The sequence below is a fragment of the Phocoena phocoena genome, chromosome 6, assembly GCF_963924675.1.
Source record: "Phocoena phocoena chromosome 6, mPhoPho1.1, whole genome shotgun sequence".
Taxonomy (NCBI): Eukaryota; Metazoa; Chordata; class Mammalia; order Artiodactyla; family Phocoenidae; genus Phocoena; species Phocoena phocoena.
This window is the reverse complement of record NC_089224.1, coordinates 65646299-65663526: the sequence shown is the minus strand read 5'-3', so window position 1 is coordinate 65663526 and position 17228 is coordinate 65646299.

Below are 17228 nucleotides of genomic sequence, written 5' to 3'. Positions count from 1 at the left end.
CCCGCGTACTGAAAAAAAAAAAAAAAAAAAGATGTGGCACATATATACAATGGAATATTACTCAGCCCTAAAAAGAAACAAAATTGAGTTATTTGTAGTGAGGTGGATGGATCTGGAGTCTGTCATACAGAGTGAAGTACGTCAGAAAGAGAAAAACAAATATCATATATTAACATATATATGTGGAATTTAGAAAAAAAAATGGTCATGAAGAACCTAGGGGCAAGATGGGAATAAAGACGCAGACCTACTAGAGAACGGACTTGAGGACACGGGGAGGGGGAAGGGTAAGCTGGGATAAAGTGAGAGAGTTGCATGGACGTATATACACTACCAAATGTAAAACTGATAGCTAGTGGGAAGCAGCCGCATAGCACAGGGAGATCAGCTCGGTATTTTGTGACCACCTAGAGAGGTGGGATAGGGAGGGTGGGAGGGAGACGCAAGAGGGAGGAGATATGGTGATACATGTATACGTGTAGCTGATTCACTTTGTTATACAGCAGAAACTAACACACCATTGTAAAGCAATTATACTCCAATAAAGATGTTAAAAAATTAAGAAATTAAAAATTAATCTAATTAAAAATGGTTAAAATGGTAAATTTTATATTATATATATTTTACCAAAATTTTTAAGATAAAAATACACAAAGATGGAATGAGTTTGGAGGTAGTATTTTATATGGAATGGCTAGAGAAGGCCTCACTGAGAAGAAGTAAGGTGGGGCCCTGTAGATGTCTAGGGGATGAGAGTTCCAAAGAAGGGACAGCACACACAAAGGCCCTGAGGCCCCCTCTTGCAGGGAGGGCTGTAGGGCAGTGTAGCTGGAGCAGAGAGAGGGAGGCAGCAAGTGGATGGAGATGAACTCACTCCAGTGGGGTAAAGTGCCATAGTGGTGAATGTAGGTGAGGGTAAGATCTTCGGTGCCGCGCGAGCACACGTGTACAAACATACATACACACACACACACACACTCCCCTAATCATTTCCACACAAACCCCCTCACTCCATCACACTCAGCTCTCCTCATCGCCTCTTCTGTGCTCCCATCAGTAGCAGGAGCTAGGAATTGGCACCCTCCGGTGATGTAACATTGGAAATGCCAAATCCAGATGACTAACTGGATCCCAGATGGTGACTGAGTTAATGAGGAATCTTAGCCACCCATTGCAGGCCCCTTGCTTCCAAATAAGGAAACAAAAGTCCCTGGGAATTCCCTGGCGGTCCAGCAGTTAGGACTCTGTACTTTCACGGCCGAGAGCGCGCGTTCGGTCCCTGGTCAGGGAGCTAACATCCCGCATGCCACAACACGGAAACAGAAGTCCTAACTAGGAACAGGACTCATCCAAAGCCACACAGTGAGTAGTCAGCTAGAACCCCACTCCCTGGCTCCCACGCTACTGCTCCTTTGTGTAATCCCAGCCGCTGACCAATGGGGTGGGGGCAGGCTCATCTTCCTATTGGCCAGGCTGACAGCTGCCTAGGGCAGGCTGAGCACACTGCCGTGACCTCAGCCTTGGGCCACCTCCAGGGTCTTTGTGAGAGCTGGGCAGAAAAGCACAGAAAACTGCTGGTACCCCATCACTTCTGCTAGGCTGGGAGAAGCCACTCCAGGAGGGCTGAGGGTGACAGTGTGAGAGGCAGAAGGTGGGAATCACAGCCTCATCGCTACTCTGCACCCCCTTCCCCAGAGCCCACTCCACACTCTGCTCCTATTGGCCACCTTGCTTAACTATATGACAGCTCTCTTTCCCCTCCACTAAATAGTTTCTTATGGGTAGGGACCAAATTTTTCTCAACTTTGTAGTCATGGTGGGTTATAATTAGAAAAGTCATAGACAAGGATTTGAATTATAGCTCAGCTTTTATATTAATTATATTCTCACTCTGTTACCCTGGGCAAGTTAATTAACTACTCTGAGCAACTATGTCTTCATCTGTAAAATAGGCACAGCTTGGCTCAGTTCTTAAGATTAGAGATTCTGTCCTTGAAGCCTTAACATGTGCAATAGAGGCAGGCATTATGTACAAAGCACAGAACTGGTCCTGGAGGGAAAGTGTCAGGGAACTCTTTTCTAAGGTGGTGATATCTCTGCAGGGTTTTGAAGGTGCTGTAGGAACTTTCCAGGTGCCATGGCTGGGGAGAACACTCCATGCAGAGGCATAGAGGCCTGGAAGAATGTGGTAAGAGGATACAAAAGCACTTGGTACTATGAAAGCGTGGCATGGTGACTTTCCACCATGTCAACTGAGCTAAGCTGGAACTTGGTTTTCCAGACTTCTCTTCCCTATGTGATTCCAAATTAGGGTTGTCCACAAGAGAACGAGGGAGATTTGGATGGCAGATAGGAAGCGTCAGCCACAATGCACTGAAAATGTGGCAGAGAGCTGGATGCTGCTACAGCACACACAGTGTCCCCGGGCTGCTGGTCCCGCAGTTGGCTCAGGGCGAAGACCATCCAGCGGCTCCTGCAGGTCCTCTTCTAGCCTCTCTGAGTCCTGGGCCAGGTGTGTATTTACAATACATATGTACATATACGTGTGTATATATGTGCGCACACACACACATATTCCCCTCCAGAGAGCTGGTTGTTAAACCCTTACCAGCACACCTGCTCCAGTCCAGCTTCTCCAGTCCAGCTTCTCCAGCTTCTCTTGGACCATCTCCAAGCTTACTCGTGGGGATTTAGCCCGCAAATCTTTATTCATAAAATAAACAATAATCTTTTTATGGCCCATTTGAGAGCAAAGTATCAACAAAATCTTGGTGAGTCTTGGTCACAGCACTAGGTGGGCAGGCTCTGTGGGGTCCCCAGGGCCTGCCTTGGCAAGGTGAGAAAAGAGATGCATTCTGGGTGACATCTGAGGGTCCCTTGGGTGCAGTGGCCTCAGAGCAAAACAAAATGCTTGCCACTCACCAGGGTTTAATAAATTCTAACCAGCCCCACTAACAGTCACAATGAGAACTTGCATTCTTTGACCACCTCTAAGATGCCAGGCAGATGAGTTGCATGTATGTTACAACATTTCATCGCACAGCAATATCACAAAGCAGATACTGATGAAGAATCTGAACTCAGATGTAGTAGGTAAGTTGCCCAAAGTACCAGAGTGATGATTTCAACTCAATCCTGGTTATGTAGTACCGCTCACTCTTCCTGCAGGAGCGTGTGGTCAGAGGCATGGCCTGCAGGTACACAGGTACCTGGACTGCCAAGCACGATGCTCATCACAAGATGTCACCTACAGGGGGCTTCGTGGCAGGGGGATTGGATGTGGGGTAAGGGCAGAGGGCCAGGGAGATAGATATGCAGCCACCTTAGAATAGGGGGTAAGAACAGGATGTTTGGGGCCACAGGGGAGCACAGTCAAGCCACAGTGTGTCAGGAAAGGTTGGCTACACTTAGGTTTTGAGGCCCATGCAGTCCAGACAGGAGCAAGTCCATATGCAGCTTCATGGTATTTCATTTATTTCACTCTTCACTAAAGAGTAGCTCTGGGGGAGGGCACACGCAAATTCTACCTGTGCCGTTATCTGCCAGCTTCCATTCTCACACCTGAGACTTCCTTAGTCCATTTCTTCAACTTCTGAGCTTGGTGCCCACCACTGTGCTGGGAACTGAGGATGCAGAGCTGGACCAGAGGCACCGTCTGTGCCCGGGGGCTCACAGCAAGGGCCCAGCGTCAGCTGTGTGGCTGGAGGGTGGGTAAGTACGTGGTGAGTTCTGGTTCCCTTACTGCCTGGGCCCTCACCAGCACGGAGGCCTTTGGCAAATTCATCTCACTGTGGGGCAGTGTCCTCATCTGAGAAACGGGACTTGCTAGCAGTGCTCACCACTGAGGGTGTCTCTGAAGTGTAAATGAGACAAACAGATGAGGGACTTGGGATGGTGCCTGGCTGTAGTAAGCACTCCGTGGCTGTCAGCAGTGATTGTCCCAGCAGAGTCTCAGTGGCTGGCGTCTTCATCTGGGGTCCCCATTAAGATACTCAGAATCACCCCATCTGGAGGTGAGCCAGGCATCTCTGTGGTGTGCCTGGCTCTCCTGGCCTCCTGCAATTGCTGGGCTGATCTGTGGTATTCTACAGCCCCCTGGTGGGCCTTATGGGAGTATAGCAACTAATTCAATAAACTCCATGATTCTGATTCTAGAGGGAACTAAGTCTGAGGGCTGGCATGGTCTAGATTTCACTCCCCATGCATTGCTCAGGACCTATGTTATCCTCATTTCTCTTTAGTAAAAGAGAAACTAGTCAGCTGCTATTCTCTTGGCTTATCCATAGTGGGTGAAGACAGGGCACGGAATAAACCCTTCCTGTTCTACTGCTTTGCTCAAGTTACTGCCATGCAAAAATAGATTAGGTGGAGAGGAAACATCTGGCTGGAACCAGGAGGCAGGGGAAGGGTCTCCACCAACCCCACCCTGAGTTCCAGAACCTTCCATCCAGCTCAGTGGCTCTCATTGGCCAGGGTTCCAGGGGTCCCAGCCAATCCAGCAGGGGGTGGGGGCACTCTGCAGCTTTGGACACCAGAAGCAGGGGACATCTAGGGAGCCACAAGCACAGCTCATCCCGTGGATGTGTTGACACCGCCTGGAGTTGCCTTCTCAGTGGATGTTGGATATGGGATGCCCAGAAACCCCCCAAGCGGAAACCACCGACACCACCCTTGGACTTGTGCTTCCCCAACCAGAACCAGTCCCGCAACTGCTACCAGAGCGTCCAGGGCACCGTGCTGGATCCAGCACATCAAGGATGGCACTTTCACACACTCTTGGAAGGATCAGCCCCCGCAAACCCCAGCCTCCCTTCTGCCAGGGTCCCCGCCTCAGTTACCCACCTCCACCCCCAACCTCTAAGCCACAAATAGAGTCATGTTATTCCTGCAAACGCAGAAACCAACAAATCGCGTGGGAATAGAATACTTTAAAGTGGATTCTAAATGCACCAAGAAGTCTAGCCATCTAATGGCATTTACTAAACAATGGTAAATCTGACGGTCTTTTGGTGGTGAATGAAACGTTTGGGTTCTTTATTCAGATTATGGTCATTCATTCAGCCAATTAGCATTTATTTAGGGTTAATTCTGTGCCAGGAACTGGGGACACCACAGTGAACAATACAGACAAAATCCCTGCTCTCCTGCAATTTGTGTTCTAGTGGAAGAGACAAAAAATAAAAAGTAAGGGGCTTCCCTGGTGGCGCAGTGGTTGAGAGTCCACCTGCCGATGCAGGGGACACGGGTTCGTGCCCCAGTCCGGGAAGATCCCACATGCTGCGGAGCGGCTGGGCCCGTGAGCCATGGCCGCTGAGCCTGCGCGTCCGGAGCCTGTGCTCCGCAACGGGAGAGGCCACAACAGTGAGAGGCCCGCATACCACAAAAAAATAAAATAAATAAAATAAAATAAAAAATAAAATGTAAGTAAAATATATAGTTATTTGAAGTCGTGACATGGGCTAGGGAGTAAAATTAAGCAGGGAAACCATAGGAGTGCCAGAGGGCTCTAGTTTTGGAGGCTGGGGGGTAGGGGGAGGTAGAAAAGCCTTCACTGATAAGGGGACATTTGAGTTAAGACCGATGGAGGTGAGGGAGCAAGTGATCAGAAAGCATTCCAGGCAGGGAGAGGGCAAGTACAAAGGCCCTGAGGTAGGAACACGTGGACATGTTTAGAAATAGGGAGGAAGTCGGAGCAGGCTGAGCAGAGAGAGAGGGTAAGAGAAGACCAAGCCAGAGATAATCCCAGGGTAGGGTGGGAGCTTTACGTGGGGCCTTGTAAGTGACTCCAGGGTTCTGGCTTTTATTCTGAGCCAGGTGGGAGTCATTGGAGGGTTCTGACCAGAGGAATGTTTTAACAGGACTGCTCTGGCTCCTTCGTGGAGAAGGGATCGAAAGAGGTGATGCTTTAGTCCTTGTATACTCTTCCTCTCACACCCTATCTGCTAGCAAGTTTTCCCAATTCTGCTTCCAAAGTATGTAGTCCTCTAAATCAGGTTCCTAAGGCCAGGCTTTTCAATTTAAGTCCCTATTTTATTTTTTAATTTTTATTTATAACCAATTTTTCTGATTACAAAACATGCATATTCATCTAAAATTTTTCAAAAATTTAGAAAACTGAGAAGAAAATGGCAATCATATGCAGTGTCAGTACCCAGAGAGAATCATTAGGAACTTTTTGGTATGCTTCCTTTCAGACTGTGTATTGTGTGTTGTGCTATGTTCCTAGATCTTACTTCTTTCGTTTAACATTCTATCATAAACTATTCCCCAGGCCAGTAAGAATTCCTTGAAACCATATTTAATGGCAATATACTGTTCTATCACATGTATAATTTTTTAAAATTTTAATGCAGAATATTTTAACTAGTCTTCTTGCTGGACAGAAGGCCTATTTCAATTTCCTATTTCAATTGATTTTCTTGGTATTTCAAACCGCCGCAATCATTCTCTTTGTTCTGAAATCCTAAACCTTTCCTAACGGTATTAGCAATAACATTTCAACAGGGTTTCATATTTCCAGTTTTTTCCACTCTAACCTATGCTCCCTGCTGCCTCTGGGCTCTGTTAGGGGCTCCCATATGCCTCCAGGATAAAGTCCAATCGCCTTAGAAAGGCATTCCTGGGCCTTTACAAGCCTGGTTCTAACTCTTCATCCTGCCTCTTCTGCAACTCCTCACTGCTTCTGGATACTACCTTTTCTGCACATACAGCTTTTCCCATTGCCACTTCATTCTCTGCCTGTAACACCCTTGCTGCCTGTGGAAACCCTCTTTAATCTTCCGTGGCCCCTTCCAGGACAACTTGCTCGCTGTTGTGTGATGCCTTGAGTACTTTTTACAGCATTTATTACACTGTGCTGTAATGTATCTTTAATCCACCGCGCTTCCCTGCTCCTCTACGAGTGCCTTGTGGGTGGGGACTGTGTCTGTCTTGCTCACTTCTTTACCCATTACACCTAGCAGAGTGCCTGGCACATGGTATAGAGCACAGGTATTTGTTCAAAGAATGGTCACCAATTGGCTAGGAGTTTACCAAAGTGGCAGAAACTTCATTGTCTTATGTCAGTAGCACCACCTCCTGGACGTAAACGGCTGTGGCAGGAGCCACATCTGAATCCGACCATGTTACTCATGACCTCTACAGCGCCCTCCTTAGAGCAAGCCACTGCCATCATTACCTGGATTAATGCAGGAGCCTCCTAACTGGTCTCCCATTTTCTCTCTTCTGTCCACCTCCCCCTCCAACAGTAGGCAGAACGAACCCGTTAACATGGCGAAAGCATGTTACCCCCTCTGCTCAAATCCTTCCAACTGGGTCTCATCACACGTAGGCTAAAACCAAGGGCCTTAGATCCCTCCTACACTGTTGGTGGGAATGTAAACTGGTGAAGCCACTGTGGAAAAGAGTATGGAGGCTTCTCAAAAAACTAAAAATAGAACTACCATATGAGCCAGCAAGTCCACTTCTGAGTATATAGCTGAAGAAAACAAAAACACTAATTCAAAAAGATACATGTACCCCTAATGTTCATAGCAGCATTATTTACAATAGCCAAGATAAGAAGGCAACCTAAGTGTCCATTAACAGATGAATGAAGAAGATATTGTGTGCGTGTGTGTGTGTGTGTGTATATACATACACACACACACACACCATATATACCATATCTTCTTTATTCATTTATCTGTTAATGAATATGTATATATTTGTATACACACACACACACACACACACAATGGAATGCTACTCAGCCCTAAAAAAAGAACAAAATTTTGCATTTGCAGCAATATGGATGACTTGGAAGGCATTATACTAAGTGAAATAAGAACGAGAAAGACAAATAATATATGGTATCACATGTGGAATCTAAAAAATAAAACAAACTAGTGAATATAACAAAAAAGCTCACTCATAGATATAGAGAACAAACTAGTGGTTACCAGAGGGGAGAGGGAAGGGGGGAGGGGCAAAATAGGGGTAGAGGATTAAGAGGTACAAACTATTATGTATAAACTACAAACATACATTGTACAACACAGGGAATATAACCAATATTTTATAATAATTATAAATGGAGTATAACCTTTAAAAATTGTGAATCACTATATCGTACACCAGTAATTTATATAATACTGTACATCAACTATACTCAATAGAAAATAAATAAAATAAACCCAAGAGCCTTACAACAGCCAATATGACCTGGTCCCTGGCTACCTCTCTGATCTCATTTCCTATCTTTTTTTTTTTTTTTTGCTAATTCCATTCCATTCACAGTACTCCTTGAACACACACCAAAAGCACTCCTACCTCAGGGCCTTTGCCCTTCCTCTACCTGCTCCCATGTGGCTCATTCTCATTTCATCCAGATTCCTGCTGAAATGTCACCTCAACAAAGAGGATTTCCCTGAGCACTTCCTCTAGTGCAGCAGGGCCTAACCTGGTCACTCTGTCTGAAGCAGCAATGCTCATCACCTCCTAACCCTTTATCATGCTTTATTTTTCTTAATAGTCCTTACTATCATTGCTGTTATTTTAATTTTTTTTAATCTGGCTCCTTTCACTCAAATATAATTTGTTTTAGGAAGCAAATGTAACACTGATACCTAAACCAGATATAAAGAAATATACAGACAAGTACTGTTCATAAATATCATTGCTAACTTTCTGAATAAAATATTAGCAAACACAATGAATCTAAAACCACATTCAGAAAATAGTACACCATGAATAAGAGGGATTTATTCAATAATGCAAGGTGACTCACTATTAGAAATCCATTAACATCATAGTCCACATTAAAAAACAATCTAAAGGGAAAAATCATGATTATCCCTATCAAGTCTGAGAAAAATTTAACACCCTTCATGAAAATCACAAAAACAAACAAGAAAAACAGACAAGAACTTAGGAACCGAGGTGTAAGTATACCTCGACATGATAGAATGTATATACTTTCATCCTAAATCTCTTATTTAATGAGGAAGCATCAGAGGCATTTCCTCTAAGATCAGGAACAAAGCAAGGATGTCAATGATCTCTACTACTCTCCAACACTGTACTAGAGATATCAGCTAATGCAATTAGACAAGAGAAATCAAGTCAAGTTATAAGAACTGGTTGTTGGGCTGCACCAAGCTATAAAAACTGGTTGTAGGCCTACAAGGCCTGTACTCAGTCAGCTTCAAGACCAAAGAAAGAGTCAGCAACAAACATCAAGGTTTAATGGATAGGGGGAGCTTACATGCCTGAAGCAAGGTCCTGCAGTGACACTTCACCATGGGTGGTGGATGGCAGGCAGGGCATGGGGGCAGGCTTCACTACTGGGGAGAAGGGTAGATTGCCATTTGTAGAGGAAACTGACCTCAGGTTGACTTGTTGATTACCAGGGAAACTAGCAGAGAGTCATACCCTTCACTGCCCCCTTGATAAGAACAGTCACTAGCTGTGTCCTGAAGCTAGTATGTAAGAAGGTCAGACCTGTGAGTAGGGTATAGGTGAAGCAAGCACTGGTTGAGTAGGGGATGTACAGAGAGCAAAAGAACAGCCACGTTCTTGAGTTCAGGAGCACCACAAAACTGGGGGAAAGAGAGACTCCACTCTTAGGGGGTGCACACAAGGTTTCACATACACTGGGACCCAGCATAAAGCAGTAACTCCATAGGAGTCGGGGCTGGAACTACCTATGAGTCTTGGAGGGTCTCCTGGGGAGCGGGGGGGTCGGCTAGGGCTCACTGTGGGGGGCAAGGACACTTGTGGCAGAGGTCACAGTATGAACTCTCCCAGAGGTTGCCATTTTGGCATCAAGACCTGGCCCTACCCAACAGCCTACAGGCTCCAGCGCTGTAATGCCTCAGGACAAACAACCAGCAGGACAGAAACACAGACCCACCCATCAGCAGACAGGGTGCCTAAAGCCATACTGAGCTCACAGTCACCTATAAACACACCTCTTGACATAACTCTGCCCACCAGAGGGACGAGACCCAGCTCCACCCACCAGTAGGCAGGCACCAGTCCCTCCCACCAAGAAGCCTGCACAAGCCTCAGGACCAATTTCACCCACCAGAGGGCAGACACCAGAAGAAAGAGGAGCTACAATTCCCCAGCCAGTGGAAAGGAGACCACAAACACAGAAAGTTAGACAAAATGAGGTGGCAGAGAAATACGTTTTAGATGAAGGAACAAGATAAAAACCCATAAGAACAACTAAATGAGGAGATAGGATAATGATAGTAAAGATGATCCAAGATCTCGGAAAAAGAGGCACAGACAGAGAAGTTACAAGAGATGTTTATCAAAGAGCTAGAATATTTAAAGAACAAACAAATGGATATGAACAATACAATAACTGGAATGAAAAATATACTAGAAAGAATCAATAGCAGAATAACTGAGGCAGAAGAACGAATAAGTGAGCTGGAAGACAGAATGGTGAAAATCATTGCCCCGGAATAGAATAAAGAAAAACAAACAAGAAAAGAAATGAGGACAGTCTCAGAGATTTCTGGGAAACATTAAATGCAGCAACATTCACAATATACAGGTACCAGAAGAAGAGAGAGAAAGGACCTGAGAAAAATTTGAAGAGATTACAGTTGAAAACTTCCCTAACATGAGAAAGGAAATACTCACTCAACTCCAGGAAGTGCAGAGAGTCCCATACAAGATAAAAACAAGGAGGAACACGCCAAGATACATATTAATCAAACTGACAAAAATTAAAGACAAATATTAAAAGCAACAAGGGAAAAGCAACAAATAATATACAAGGGAATCCCCATAAGGTTATCAGCTGATTTTTCAGCAGAAACTCTACAGGCCAGAAGGGAGTGGCATGATATATTTAAAGTGATGAAAGGGAAAAACCTACAACCAAGAATACACTACCCAGCAAGGCTCTCATTCAGATTCAACATAGAAATCAAAAGTTTTCCAGACAAGCAAAAGCTAAGAGAATTCAGCACCACAAAACCAGCATTACAACAAATGCTAAAGGAATTTCTCTAGGTGGAATAGAAAAGGCCACAACTAGAATCAAGAAAATTTTGCATGAGGAGGCTCACCAGTAAAGGCAAGCATAAAGTAAAGGTAGGAAATCATCCACTCACAAATATGGTATCAAAACCAGAAATCAGAGCTTCCCTGGTGGCGCAGTGGTTGAGAGTCCACCTGCCAATGCAGGGGACACGGGTTCGTGCCCCGGTCCGGGAGGATCCCACATGCCACGGAGCAGCTGGGCCTGTGAGCCATGGCCGCTGAGCCTGCACGTCCGGAGCCTGTGCTCTGCAACGGGAGAGGCCACAACAGTGAGAGGCCCGTGTACAGCAAAAAAAACACAAAAAACAAATAAAAAACAGCAATCAAGAGAAGACAAGAGTACAAATGCAGAATATTGGAAATTTATTTGAAATTAAGAGATCACCAACTTAAAACAATCTTGTACACATATAGACTGCTATATCAAAACCTCATAGGAACCACAAACCAAAAATCTACGATACACACACACACACACACACACACACACACACAAGCAATCTAAACACATCACTAAAAATTGATATCAAATCACAAGAGAAGAAAACAAAAGATGAAGGGAAGAAAAAAGACCTTCAAAAACAAATCCAAAACAATTAACAGAATGGCAATAAGAACATTCATATCTATAATTAACTTAAACGTAAATGGATTAAATATTCCAACCAAAAGACACAGACTGGCTGAATGAATAAAAAAACAAGACCTCTATATATGCTGTCTATAAGAAACCCACTTCAGATCTAGGGACACATACAGACTGCAAGTGAGGGGATGGAAAAAGTTATTCCATGCAAATGGAAATCAAAAGAAAGCTGGAGTAATAATACTCATATCAGACAAAATAAACTTTAAAATAAAGACTGTAACAAGAGACAAAAATGAACACTATAGGGGCTTCCCTGGTGGCGCAGTGGTTGAGAGTCCGCCTGCTGATGCAGGGGACACGGGTTCGTGCCCCAGTCCAGGAAGATCCCACATGCCGCAGAGCAGCTGGGCCCGTGAGCCATGGCCGCTGAGCCTGCGCGTCAGAAGCCTGTGCTCCGCAACGGGAGAGGCCACAACAGTGAGAGGCCCGCGTACCGCAGGAAAAAAAAAAAAAAGACCACCACATAATGATCAAGGATCAATCCAAGAAGAAGATATAACAATTGTAAATATATACGTACCCAACATAGAAGCACCTCAATATATAAGACAAATGCTAACAGCCATAAAAGGATAAATTGATAGTAACACAATAATAGTAATACCACATTCTCATCAATGGACAGATCATCCAAACAGAAAATCAATAAGGAAACACAGGCCTTAAATGACACATTAGGCCAGATGGCCTTAATTGATATTTGTAGTACATTCCATCCAAAAGCAGCAGAATATGCTTTCTTATCAAGTGCACATGGAAGATTCTTCAGGATAGATCACATCTTGGGCCACAAATCAAGCCTCAGTAAATTTAAGAAAACTGAAGTCATATCAAGCATCTTTTCTGATCACAATGCTATGAGATTAGAAATCAATTATAGGAAAAAAACACTGTAAAAAACACAAACACATGGAGGCTAAACAATATGTTACTAAACAACCAATGGATCGCTGAAGAAATCAAAGAGGAAATCAAAATATACCTAGAGATAAATGACAATGAAAACACGACAGTCCAAAACCTTTGAGTTGCAGCAAAAGCAGTTGTAAGAGGGAAGTTTATAGCAATACAATCTTACCTCACGAAAAAAGAAAAATCTCAAATAAACAACATAACATTACACCTAAAGCAACTAGAGAAAGAAGAACAAACAAAACCCAAAGTTAGTAGAAGGAAAGATATCATAAAGATCAGAGCAGGAATAAATGAAATAGAGAGGAAGAAAACAATAGCAAAGATCAATGAAACTAAAAGCTCGTTCTTTGAGAAGATAAACAAAATTGATAAACCTTTAGCCAGACTCACCAAGAAACGAAAGAGAGAGGACTCAAATCAATAAAATTAGAAATTAAAAAGTAGTTACAACTGACACCACAGAAATACAAAGGATCATAAGAGACTACTATAAAACAACTATATGACAATAAACTGGACAAACTAGAAGAAATAGACAAATTCTTAGGAAGGTACAACCATCTAAGACTGAACCAGGAAAAAACAGAAAATATGAACAAGTGAATCACAAGTATTGAAATTGAAACAGTGATTAAAAATTTTCCAACAAACAAAAGTCCAGGACCACATGGCCTCACAGGAGAATTCTATCAAACATTTAGAGAAGAGTTAACACCTATCCTTCTGAGACTCTTCCAAAAAATTGCTGAGGAAGGAACACTCCCAAGTTCATTCTTTGAGGCCACCATCACCCTGAAACAAAATCAGACAAAGATACCACAAAAAAAGAAAATTACAGGCCAATATCACTGATGAACATAGATGCAAAAATCCTCAAATCCTCAACAAAATACTAGCAAACCAAATCCAACAATACATTAAAAGGATCATACACTATGATCAAGTGGGATTTATCCTAGTGATGCAAGGATTCTTCAATAGCCGCAGATCAGTCAATGTGGTACACCACATGAACAACCTGAAGAATAAAAACTGTATGATCATCTCAATAGATGCAGAAAAAGCTTTTGACAAAATTCAAGACCCATTTATGATGGGTCTCTAGAAAGTGGGAATAGAGGGAACTTACCTCAACATAATAAAGGCCATAGACGACAAACCCACAGTTAACATCATTCTAAACAGTGAAAAGCTGAAAGCATTCCCTCTAAGATCAGGAACAAGGCAAGGATGTCCACTCTCACCACTTTTATTCAACATAGTTTTGGAAGCCCTAGTCATGGCAATCAGAGAAGAAGAAGAAATAAAAGGAATCTAAATTCGAAAAGAAAAAGTAAAACTGTCACTGTTTGCAGATGACATGATACTATACACAGAAAATCCTAAAGATGCTACCAGAAAACTACTAGAGCTCATCAATCAATGTGGTAAAGTTGCAGGATACAAAATTAATACACAGAAATCTGCTGCATTTCTGTACACTAACAACAAAAGATCAGAAAGAGAAATTAAGGAAACAATCCCATTTACCATCTCATCAAGAAGAATGAAATACCAAGGAATAAACCTAGCTAAGGAGGCAAAAGACCTGTACTCTGAAAACTATAATATGCAGATAGAAGAAATTGAAGATGACAGAAACAGATGGAGAGATATACCATGTTCTTGGATTGGAAGAAGCAATATTCTGAAAATGACTATACTACCGAAGGCAATCTACAGATTCAATACAATTACTATCAAATTACCAATGGCAGGCTTCCCTGGTGGCACAGTGGTTGAGAGTCCACCTGCCAATGCAGGGGACGCGGGTTTGTGCCCTGGTCCGGGAAGATCCCACATGCCGCGGAGCAGCTGGGCCCGCACGGGCCTGTGCGTCCGGAGCCTGTGCTCCGCAACGGGAGAGGCCACAACAGTGAGAGGGCCATGTACCGCCAAAAAAAAATTACCAATGGCATTTTTCACAGAACTAGAACAAAAAAATTTTAAATTTGTGTGGAAACACAAAAGACCCCGAATAGCCAAAGCAACCCTGAGAAAGATAAACGGAGCTGGAGGAATCAGGCTCCCTGACTTCAGACTCTACCACAAAGGTACAGTAATCAAGACAGTATGGTACTGGCACAAAAACAGAAATATAGATCAATGGAACAGGATAGAAAGCCCAGCGATAAACCCACAGACATATGGTCACCTTATCTTTGATAAAGGAGGCAAGAATATAGAGTGGTGAAAAGACAGCCTCTTCAATAAGTGGTGCTGGGAAAACTGGACAGCTACATGTAAAAGAATGAAATTATAACATTCTCTAACATCACACAAAAAAATAAACTCAAAATGGATCAAAGACTTAAATATAAGATCGGACACGATGAAACTCTTAGAGGAAAACATAGGCAGAACACTCTTTGATATAAATTGCAGCAATATCTTTTTGGATTCACCTCCTAGAGTACTGAAAATAAAAACAAAAATAAACAAATGGGACCTAGTTAAACTTAAAAGCCTCTGCACAGCAACGGGAACCATCAACAAAATGAAAAGACAACCCACAGAATGGGAGAAAATATTTGCAAATGATGCGACCAACAAGGGATTAATCTCCAAAATTTACAAAAAGCTCATGTAGCTCTATGCCAAAAAAGCAACCCAATCAAAAATGGGCAGATCTAAATAGACATTTCTCCAAAGAAGAAATACAGATGGTTAAAAAGCACATAAAAAAGATACTCAACATCACTAATTATCAGAGAAATACAAATCAAAACTACAATGAGGTATCACCTCACACCAGTCAGAATGTCCATCAAAAACTCTACAAATAATAAATGCTGGAGAGGGTGTGAAGAAAAGGGAACCCTCCTACACTGTTGGTGGGAATGTAAACTGGTGCAGCCACTATGGAGAACAGGATGGAGGTTCCTTAAAAAACTAAAAATGGAACTACCATATGACCCAGCAATCCCATTCCTGGGCATATCCAGAGAAAACCATAATCCGAAAGGATACATGCACCCCAATGTTCATTGCAGCACTATTTACAATAGCCAATATATGGAAGCAACCTAAATGTTCATTGACAGAGAAATGGATAAAGAAGATGTGGTACATATATACAATGGAATATTACTCAGCCATAAAAAAATGAAATAATGCCATCGGCAGCAACATGGATGGACCTAGAGATCATCACAGTAAGTGAAGTAAGTCAGGCAGAGAAAGACAAATATCATATGATATCACTCATATGTGAAATCTAAAAAAAAATGATACAGGGCTTCCCTGTGGCGCAGTGATTAAGAATCCGCTTGCCAATGCCGGGGACATGGGTTCGAGCCCTAGTCAGGGAACGAAGATCCCACATGCCGCGGGGCAACACAGCTACTGAAGCCCAAGCACCTAGAGCCCGGGCTCCGCAAAAAGAGAAGCCACCGCAAGGAGAAGCCTGAGCACCACAAAGAAGAGTAGCCCCCACTCGCCACAACTAGAGAAAGCCTGCGTGCAGCAACGAAAACCCAACAAAGCAATAAATAAATAAAATTAAATATTTTTTTAAAAATGATAACAAATGAACTTATTTATAAAACAGAAACAGACTCACAGATATTGGGAACAAACTTATGGTTACCAAAGCCGAAATGTGGAGGGGAGGGATAATTCAGGAGGAGCTTGGGATGAACACACAGGCACTACTATGTATAAGATGGATAACCAACAAGGACCTACTGTATAGCTCAGGGAACTCTACTCAAAATTCTGTGATAACCTACATAAGAATCTAAAAAAAATGTATATACGTATAACCGAATCACTTTGCTGTACACCTGAAACTAACACAACATTGTAAATCAGCTATAAGTCAATTTTTTTTAAAAAACCAAAAACTTAGTTTCAAGTTTCCAAAATCTGGAGAGATTTTAGATGGACATTCCCAAAACATAATTATTCCTGTAGCGTTTACCTAAAAGCTCTTTTTTTCCCTTTCACTCTTAGAGATCACACATGATTAAAGTTCCTGAGAGCCCAGGTAAGTCATTTACATCTCAAAGGCACAAGAAGAGAAATACCAGTTTCTTCTAGAGTGGAACAAATTACTTAAACCAATTACAAAAGGCTCACTTGGATGCAACAGCAGAGCCATTAGGGGCCACTGTTCTCCAGATCTCTTGGCAGCCCCCATTCCGCAAGGATAGCCACCACAAGCCCCACATACTGGTGGACGGCCACCCTGGGACTTCCCCCGCAACTTTCAGGAGCACCCCTGGAACTTCTGGGCCACAGGAGTTAGTGGACGGCCCTTGCAACATTCCATTCCCCGTCCTGTATTTCCCGACATCTCAGCGCTCACAGGAGCTTCCTCGGTCTCCTGGCTGCTCCTCCAATTAATGGGCTGCTCCCCGCGGGCCTACAAGGCCTGTACTCGCCCAGCTTCAAGACCGAAGAAAGAGCCCGGGGTCAGCGACAAAGATATAACGGTTTAACCGATGGGGGAGCTTACTTGTCTGGAGCAAGGTCCTGGAGCGACACCACACCGCGTGCGGCCAACACTGAGCAGGACGGAAGCAGGCTGCGCTTCCGGGTGGGGAGGAAGACGCTGGTTATAGGGGGACTGACTGCAGGTGCG